Raw genomic sequence first — 10,190 nt, forward strand, 5'->3', positions numbered from 1 at the left:
CCTTCTTTTTTTATTCTTTTTTATTTTTATTATTCTTATTTTTTGTTAACATAAATGAGTATACAGTCTCACCATCAGCAGCAACCATTTTTTTGTTTTTTTTTTTGTTTGGGAGCACAGGAGAAAGAAAAACAAAGAGGCTGCAGATAGAGAGCTATGTGTGAAAAGGATAAACATGTGTAAGGAGAAAAAAAAAACTTAGAAGAGGAGGATAAAGAGAAGTGAAATAAAATAGGAATACTTTCCGCACCATGCTCCACTTTGGCGCGCCATCAGAACAAAATGCATTCTATCATTGACCATTGAAGGGGAACGTAGGATCGTCCAGTCTTGGCGGGCACGGTTCGTTGAGATTCCAGCTTTGAGGCGGGTTGGTGAAAATACTCTGTAAATAGTTCGCGAAAGTGGTCCGATAGTGCCGATGTCGGCGAAGGGTGTGGTGATGTACTTGGAGGCGTGTCCAAAAGTCCGCCGGATCGACGATGTCGTCCCGGAAGAGGTAGTTGACAGCCATGCCACTGATCCATGTGATGGCGTGCCACTTAGCCGATGGAAAGTAGGTCGTGTCGGGATGGATCATCATGGTAGGAGAAACGTGATGTGGTGGTACTCGGAGGTAGAAAGCCACAATCCTCTGTACGAGGGTCCAGACAGCTGCTGCTGGCCCAGACTCAAAACGATGTAAATCTGTATCTTCGACATTGCACTTGAGGCACAGGGGTGAGTCCGCCAGTGCGATGCGATGCAGTTTCTGTCTTGTAGTATACTTGCCGTTGACGAGAAGGTACCACACAGAGGTGGTGTCAGTGGTGTGATATGGTTGGTGGATCGTTTTCCAAACTGTAGGCCATGAAACCTAGGGGTGACGTGTTTCGACGGGGTTGCGGGGTGGAGACTTTCGGAGAAGGCGGTAGATATCGCGGGTGGTCGTCTTCCTGGTCGTGGGAAGCTCGGTGCATATGTAGCTGTACTCCAAAAAGAAACAGCCGATATGTGACATCGGAGGTGGGATGTGTGCCAAAGACGTCGGTGGGCGTCTCGAAACAGGTGCGAGCTCGGTGGTCAACATTCCAGTAAAACTAGCATTTTGGCTTTTCCATAACCGGAGCATAGTATTGGTGTAAAGTGCCGTAGTCCTGGCTCTCACATTAACCAGATCGAGGCCACCATCCCGCTTCGGTAAGGTGAGAGCTTCATACTGGACTTTGAAGATGTGTCCAGAACAAATGAAATAGCCGAAAGCCGCCTGTAATCTGGCCGCCATGCGCTATATGGGGTATCCGGGCTGCCAGATGGGTACTGACGAAGGTGACTCTCTGGCACATAGTCAGCGGGCGTAGTATGTGATTTTGTATGTTGGCCCGGATGCGTTGCAGCAGCGCCCGAAAATTGATCGCCGAGGTGCGGCGAATGTCTCGCGTGTACACCAACCCGAGACAACGAAGGGTGTCCACCAGTTGAAATGGGACTACGCTGTTTGCGGGAAGGCCGCGGCTGATCTTCATGGCGCATGATTTTGCCACGTTCATAGCGCTCCCTGCCCCTGCACTGTAACGGGTAATCCACTGCATCGCAGCTTGTACGTCGGCCGCTGAACGTACGACGAGGGCCAAGTCGTCCGCGTAAGCTCGGCAGCGGAACATATGATCCCGGAGTGGAATACCTGTCAAACGTCGCCGTAATCCGCAAATGAGTGGTTCCATCGCAATGGCATAAAGCACCGTCGACAAAGGGCAACCCTGCCGTACTGAGCGTTCAATCCGTATAGGTTCTGTAAGTCTGCCGTTGACGAGAAGTCTGGGCGTTGCTCCACGAAGGAGCCGCATAATCACTTGCGTGAACGTCGGGGGAATTGCCATTCGGTCCATCACTGCGTTGAGGAATGCATGATTGACGCGGTCAAACGCTTGTTTGAAGTCGATGGAGATTAAAGCGCCTGGCAGTCGCGAGTGTGTTGCCACAGCGATCACATCTCGATATTCACTGAGGGCTGTCTGTATATTACGATCGCCGCCTAAAGATGTTTGTTCGTGGGAAACAATGTCTCGTAAGACATGTTTGAGTCGCACTGCTAGAAGGCGTGTGAAAATCTTGAAGTCGGAATTGAGTAACGTGATCGGCCGATAACTGTCGAGTCGTGTTCCTCCTGCGGGTTTCGGGACTGGTACAAGTAAGCCTTCCATGAACATTGGTGGCGGGTTCGCCTCGCCGGACAAAAGTTCCCAGTACATGTCCCTCCATCGTGGCATCATCAAATCTTGGAAGGTTCTGTAAAATTCGAGAGGTAAACCATCCGGGCCGGGAGATCGATTCAGAGACCCTTTGGCCACAGCGCCTTGGACGTCGTCGGTGGTCACTTCAGAAGTCAGGAGGGTTGCAGCTGCTGCGTTTAGAGTACTAAGTGTCTCCTGGGCAACCTCAGCAATGGCCTCTGCACCGGCAGGTACTTCTTGATAGAAAAGTCTATAGTGCGTTGTGAATGTATCCGCAATGGTAGCTTGCGAAGCCAGCCGTCGTCCATCAGGTAAGTCTAAAGTTGTCATTAAAGCCTCTCGGCGTCGACTAACATTTTGAATAATATGATGCATCGAAGGTTCTTCACCGTTAATCCTATCTTGGCTGCGGGCTCGTACAATAGCTCCCTCTAGACGGCATCTGGTCAAGGTTAAAATCTTTGCCTTGATGCGTTGAGCTTCTTTTAGACGATCCGGGGATGGAGGTTGATCCATGAGTTCACGTAGAGCGCTATAGTAGAAATCAGTTGTATGGTGATTCCACCTGGCTTTGGCTCTGCCATAGTGTGTCAATGTGCGTCGGATGGCCGGTTTGGCGCACAGCAACCACCACTGCAGTGTGGTCTCGTAACGCATAATGCGTTGAACACAGGTGTGCCACGTGTCGGTGACCTGTTGTGGACATTCAGGGTCCCGCAGTAGCGCGACATTGAGTTTCCAAGGTCCTGCACTGCGCCATATAGATTGTCGACGTAGGTTCATGTTACAGATGTAGATGTCATGATCCGAAAAGGCAGACGGCCAACGTTCCGCGTCGAGGAGAACTGATTTTAGAGCGTTAGAGATGTATATTCTATCAAGTCGGCTGGCGGAGTGGCTCGTGATGTGTGTATACCCCTGGCGGTCGCCATGTACCACTCGCCAAGTGTCGAGGAGACGAAGGCGGCGGACGAGGAAGCGAAGTTCCGGACATGTGGTGAAATGGGGGTATTGGTCTGTGCGCTCGAGAACACAGTTGAAATCTCCACCTACGATGAGATGATCGTATCGGCCGAGGAATAAAGGCGTGATATCTTCTGCGTAGAACTGGGAGCGATCCCTCCGTTTATCAGTGCCCGATGGGGCGTAGAGATTTATGATTTTTAGTCCTTCAACTGTTATGGCCACCCATCGCGCTGTTGGGAGGTATGCGACATCGGAAACTGCAATCCCTTCTCGGAGGAGGATGGCTGCGCCTGTGTGTTCCATAGCTGCAGGGGCGGCGTACGTCTCATATCCATAACACCCAGTCCAAGTTGCTGTCCTCAGTTCTTGTAACAGGGCGATGTCGATGTACGCTGCTCTTAGCGTGTCACGGAGCAGTTGAAGTTTAGCGTGGGAGCCGATATTATTAGTATTGATAGTAGCTACTCGGTACGCCTGATGGGAAATCCGTGCTGCCGATAGGTTCGTAGCTGGTGAAGATTGTTGTGGTGGATGCTGGAAGTCCATAGAAGTCGCAGGAGTCGCCGTAGAAACTTCCCCCATTTTAGTGTTGGTCTAACGGAGGAACAGATGTCATTTCCGCATCAGATGGAGGTGGGAAATCCGTGTCATCCGCCCATGAAAAATGTCCGACAGGTTTGACATCGGCGAGAGGTGGCAGCGCTGGCCGAGTCGGCTCAATTGACAACAGGCGTGCTATGTTCCATGGCTTCTGGGCACGGGGCTCGCGCACGATCTCTGTTGGACGGTTCACCGTCTTGTGGATGACGCGTCTCCGTGGCAGAGGAGAAAGTGTTATCGTGTTCTCCGTCAGAGTGATGTGCCATCTCTTCGTCCTGCGGAGGGGGATCAATGGTCGATTCTGATGTCTTGCGGCGTTTTTTTCGTCGTTTGGGCGACTTCTGCTTTCGGCAATGAGTTTCGGTGTCTGAGGAAGGAAGAGATTCACGTCGTTCCGGTACAAAAGCCGCGGGTGCTATGATGCGGTCGTCATTCTCCAGAACAGTCTCATTGGCATCCTTGTGATCTTCTAGCGTGGGTGTGTCCGGCTGTTGGACATGTTCACGGGCGGCATCGCCGGTGTCAAGGTGCTGGGACGCCTCCGGGTGTATCGGACCAGAGAGACGCTCATGAACGGCGTCTTGTGTGGGCTGGACGTGCAGTATCGCCGCATAGGTGACTGGAAGGGTGGTCGTGGTTCTGTCGGTGTTCGTATCGTCGGGCCTTAGTTGTGTGATGCGGCGTTGCAGGCATTCATTACGGACGTGGCCTTCTTTTTGCCACAACCAGAACATGTTAGAGGTTGTCCGTCGTAAACGACCACCGCACGGCAGCCGCCGATAGAAATGTACGATGGAACGTGCCGTTTGAGATCGATTCGGACTTGTCTCACACCATTAAGCACCGGATACGTCGTAAACTGTGCCCATGTCTTGGCTACGTGGCTCTGGACTTTTCCGAACGGGCTTAGCGCCGCGATGACTTCATTCACCTCGAAAAGCAGTTCGAATACACGGATCGTCCGAAGGCCAAGTCCTGCATGGTCGACATCCACAGGCCCGACGTTTCCGTCGGAGTGCCGAAATTTTAGTCCATGTCGCGTCCTTTGAATAATCTCGTTGCAGGCAGCGTCGGAAGTCATCTTAACATAAACGACGCTGCTAATGATCGATAGGTGTATGCCGATGAGTTCGTCACGCGGGATCTTCACGTCTTCGCGTAGGAAGCGTTCGACGGCCAGTGCTTTGGGTCGTGCGTATTCATTTGAGAAGGTGAACTTAAGAGTGTTCTTCCTGTAAGAGTTGGCCATTAGAGCTTGTTCGACTGAGAAGCGCTGTGACGAGGAAGTAAACAAAACACTCCGCGCGCGCAGCGGCGTGGACGCCGAGCGCGGTGCGCACTGCTGCCCTGCCGAACGCAGACTGATATCGACTGAGCTACCTAAGCACGACTCACGCCCCGTCCTCACAGCTTTAATTCCGCCAGTACCTCGTCTCCTACCTTCCAAACTTTACAGAAGCTCTCCTGCGAACCATGCAGAACTAGCACTCCTGAAAGAAAGGATATTGCGGAGACATGGCTTAGCCAATGCCTGGGGGATGTTTCCAAAATGAGATTTTCACTCTGCAGCGGAGTGTGCGCTGATGTGAAACTTCCTGGTAGATTACAACTGCTTGCCCGCGAAAGGCAAAGGTCCCGATTTCGAGTCTCGGTCCGGCACACAGTTTTAATCTGCCAGGAAGTTTCAAGAATAATGAGAATAATAAAGATAGTAGTACCTATAAAGATAGTGGCAGATATAAGAAGAATTTATAGGTATACAAAACAGATGTTTTCTGACATAGCGAGTTCCGGTGAAAAGGAAATTTAAGGAGACTGCATCGGCTTAGAACACTGGGAAATGAGGAAAATAAGGGTGGACAGAAGGATGTACAAGGGTAACAAGTGCTGGCAGGGACAGCGGTAATTCTCATTTTTGCTTTGGTAGATATATCATCAACTGTTTTATGAAGATGGAGATGTTCAATTCTCTAAATACAATGCGGGAGGTTATTACAGAGTCAGGTTCCTGATACTGAAAAGGACTTCGAGAAAGTGACTGAACAGTGGAATAGGACAGAAAGGATTTTTCTCTGATGGGAGCTGGTGGTTCTGCCATGTTATTCAGATAAGAGCGTTAAGGTCAAGGAGCGATATGAGGCACAGTGTTCATTGGTAAGACAGTAGAGAAGACAGGGTATGGAAATTTCTTCGCTTGCCAGCACCAACCGAGGATAGCTGTGCATATGATTGTGAAACGTGATCGAATATATCGAACACAGGCATCCATAAACAGTGACCTTTCCTGAGACATGCCTTGCAGGATAACATCGCTGCAATCAATAATTGGAAGTTTAAGTTTTTGTATAAGCTTCTTTTTCACGCAAGAGGGAATAGATTTATATATTTTTGTGTGGCATGGAGAGATGCTGATGCACTCTCGCATATTGCAGTTCCTTTTTTTTTTCCTTTATTGAATTTCGATTCCACCAAAAGGGGGTGGGCTGGCAGTAGCTTATTACGCTGCTATTCAGCCTACAGAATTTTTTAAAACATAAGAAGATAAGGAACATTAAAAGCAGGTGATAAAACGGTGGCGTAAATTGCGGAAAGTTAAAACATAAAACAAAGGGTGGACGATGCTAATAAAATGCACAGAAGCAGACAGGTAAATAGCAAACAGACAAATAAAAAACACGCTGACAGTCTGGTTTCTGTTCGCTAGAGATACAACAATCACACCCAGCGACAGTATAATGCCCGTTTGCAACACTTTGGAAAAGACACACAACACATAACGATCACTGGAAACACTGCACTAAAAAGTCGGCACGAAGATGACACACCATAGCTAAGGGCAGATGGGGGGGGGGGGGGACCTGGAACGATAAGGGGAAAAAAGGGGGGAGGAGAGGAAAAACGAAAAGGGGGGGGCGACCGAGGGAGAGGAGTCATAAGGGGGGGACAGGGCAGACGCGAGAGGGAATGGGGAAAGGCACAGGGGGAAAACGCAAAAGGACTCGGGGGAGAGAAGGGAGGCAGAGAGAGGGTAGGCAGGGAAAAAACAGGATAGAAAGGGGGGGAGAGGGAGCCCAGGAAAAGGACAGAGGAAGGGAGGGGGAGGCGAGGATCAGAGTCGATAGGAGGGATAAATGGAGGGAGAGACGGCATCATCTGGGAGGGGGAGTTGACTAAAGCCACCTTGGGAACAGAGATGAAGGGTGTAGAGATGGAGGACAGGGGGGACACAACAGCGAAGCTGTGGCAGGGGGTGGGGATGGGAGAGGAGAGGAGCAACCAGGGGATGAGGGGGATCAAGGCGGCGATAGATGTAGAGTATGTGCTAATGTTCGAGGAATAGGAGCAGATGGGGGAAAGGAATCAGGTCATAGAGCATCCGTGTGGGGGACGGGAGGTGTATACGGAAGGTGAGGCGGAGTGCATGGTGCTCGAGGGTCTGGAGGGACATAGAATTTGAGGGGGATGGATATCCAGGCGGGACTGGCATAACAGAGGATGGGAGGATGGTAGAGGGGTTCAGCTTCCATGTCCGACCAGAGAGGAGTTTGAGGAGTCGGAAGCAGTTGTGGGCTTTGGGTTGGATAGAGTGGAGATGAGGGATCCAGGTGAGGTGACGGTCAATGGTGAGGTTGGGGAAGAGGCGGACAGGATGGGTGCAGATGGTAAGGGAGAAATCAAGGAGCTGGAAGGAGCGAGTGGTATGACCTATGATGGTTGCCTGGGTCATGGAAGGATTGATTTTCAGGAGCCACTGGTTACACCATGTGGCAAAAAGCTCAAGGTGATTCTGGAGAAGGCGTTGGGACCGTTGGAGGATAGGAGCGAGGGCAAGGAATGTGGTGTCATTGGCATACTGCAGGAGGTGTACTGGAGGGGGGGGGGAGGGGGTTGTGGCATATCTGCCATGTGGAGGTAGTAGAGGAGAGAGGACAGAGCCGTGGGGCACACCTGCAGAGGGGTAGAAGGTGTGGGAATCGTCATTACAGACGGAACTATCAGTTTAATAAGTCACAGCTGCAAAATACTAACGCGAATTCTTTACAGATGAATGGAAAAACTGGTAGAAGCCGACCTCGGCGAAGATCAGTTTGGATTCCGCAGAAATGTTGGAACACGTTAGGCAATACTGACCCTACGACTTATCTTAGAAAATAGATTAAGGAAAGGCAAACCTACATTTCTAGCATTTGTAGACTTAGAGAAAGCTTTTGACAATGTTGACTGGAATACTCTCTTTCAAATTCTGAGGGTAAAGGAAACAAAAGAAAAATTCGGAGTAGGTATTAAAGTCCATGGAGAAGAAATAAAAACGTTGAGGTTCGCCGATGACATAGTAATTCTGTCAGAGACAGCAAAGTACTTGTAAGAGCAGTTGAACGGAATGGACAGTGTCTTGAAGGAGGATATAAGATGAACATCAACAAAAGCAAAACGAGGACAATGGAATGTAGTCGAATTAAGTCAGGTGATGCTGAGGTAATTAGATTAGGAAATGGGACACTTAAAGTACTAAAGGAGTTTTGCTATTTGGGGAGAAAAATAACTGATGATGGTCGAAGAAGAGAGGATATAAAATGTAGACTGGAAATGGCAAGGAAAGCGTTTCTGAAGAAGAGAAATTTGTTAACATCAAGTGTAGATTTAAGTGTCAGGAAGTTGTTTCTGAAAGTATTTGTATGGAGTGTAGCCATGTATGGAAGTGAAACATGGACGATAAATAGTTTGGACAAGAAGAGAATAGAAGCTTTCGAAATGTGGTGCTACAGAAGAATGCTGAAGATTAGATGGGTAGATCACATAACTGACAAGGAGGTATTGAATAGAATTGGGGAGAAGAGGAGTTTGTTGCACAACTTGACAAGAAGAAGGGACCCGTTGGTAGGACATGTTCTGAGGCATCAAGGGATCACAAATTTAGCATTGGAGGGCAGTGTGGAGGGTAAAAATCGTAGAGGGAGACCAAGAGATGAATACACTAAGCAGATTCAGAAGGATGTAGGTTGCAGTAGGTACTGGGAGATGAAGTAGCTTGCACAGGATAGAGTAGCATGGAGAGCTGCATCAAACCAGTCTCAGGACTGAAGACAACAACAACAACAACAACAATGTAGGAGGGGCGGCGGGAGAGAAAGGAGGCAATCAGACGGACGTAGTTGACAGGAACGGCGCAAGTGTGGAGTTTAAACAGGAGACCGGGACGCCAGATACGGTCGTAGGCCTTTCTCAGGTTGAGGAAGGCAAAAATGGCGGAGCGATGGGAGTTAAGCTGGATGGAGAGGAGATGAGTGAGGTGTAGGAGTTGGTCATCAGCCGAGAAGGAAGGTCGAAAGCCACATTGGGTGTTAGGGAGGTGGTGGTTTCGGTGAAGGTGGTTCAAATGGTTCAAATGGCTCTGAGCACTATGGGACTTAACTTCTGAGGTTATTAGTCCCCTAGAACTTAGAACTACTTAAACCTAAGTAACCTAAGGACAACACACACATCCATGCCCGAGGCAGGATTCGAACCTGCGACCGTAGCGGTCGCGCGGTTCCAGACTGTAGCGCCTAGAACCGCTCGGCCACTCTGGTCGGCGGTGAAGGTGGTGATGGATGCGCCGAGTAAGAATGGAACTGCAGTTACGTGCTGAGTCCAATTTAGACTTTCATCTATTATTAATTCTACACTCTTTGCTGAAGGACAGCAGTTGACATTTGTCCCTTTTAGGGTTAAAGATGGCAGGAATTCCCAATATTTCGGGCTAATGAACCTAGAATGACCAATCAGTACCGGTTGGGGTGATAAACGAATAAATAAAACTGCTATTGTTATCACAAAATAAAATATTAATTACATGAAGGGCAACGCCATCTATGAGCCGAGCCGAAAACTATCCTCCTTGTCGCGCCAGCCGCTTTAATGACATTGTGTAAAGTCTTCCTAGAGACAACAACACTTGCCAGTGCGAGAGACACTACACCAGAAACACTCGCCATTTACATAAACATGGCGCCAGAAAGCGCGCAGCTGTCACCGACTTGCTCCCGCGACGATATTAAGCAGACTCGCAAGAACAGACACCCTGCTGATTCCGTCTGCAGGGAATCTCAAGTCAAGCTGATCCCGCAATCTTTAAACGGGCGGAGACTCATTTTCTCTGCTGAAAATTTTAACGTACACAGACGAGAATGAATGACAATTCGAGTTTAAAATCCCACCCACATCGTGTCAAAGCAGTCAAAATTATTTTTAGTTTCATGAAGGTTCGAATATTGACTCAGAGAAACTTGTGACATCCACCCTGCTCGAATGAGATAATAGGCAACTGTTGCAACCCAGCCGGACTGCACCACATGAATAACAGCAGTAACTCTCACCACCACCACTTACTACAACGCCAAACGTCTTCAACGACCTAAGACCAACCTCTTG

The sequence above is a fragment of the Schistocerca serialis genome, chromosome 9 (assembly GCF_023864345.2).
Source record: "Schistocerca serialis cubense isolate TAMUIC-IGC-003099 chromosome 9, iqSchSeri2.2, whole genome shotgun sequence".
NCBI lineage: Eukaryota > Metazoa > Arthropoda > Insecta > Orthoptera > Acrididae > Schistocerca > Schistocerca serialis.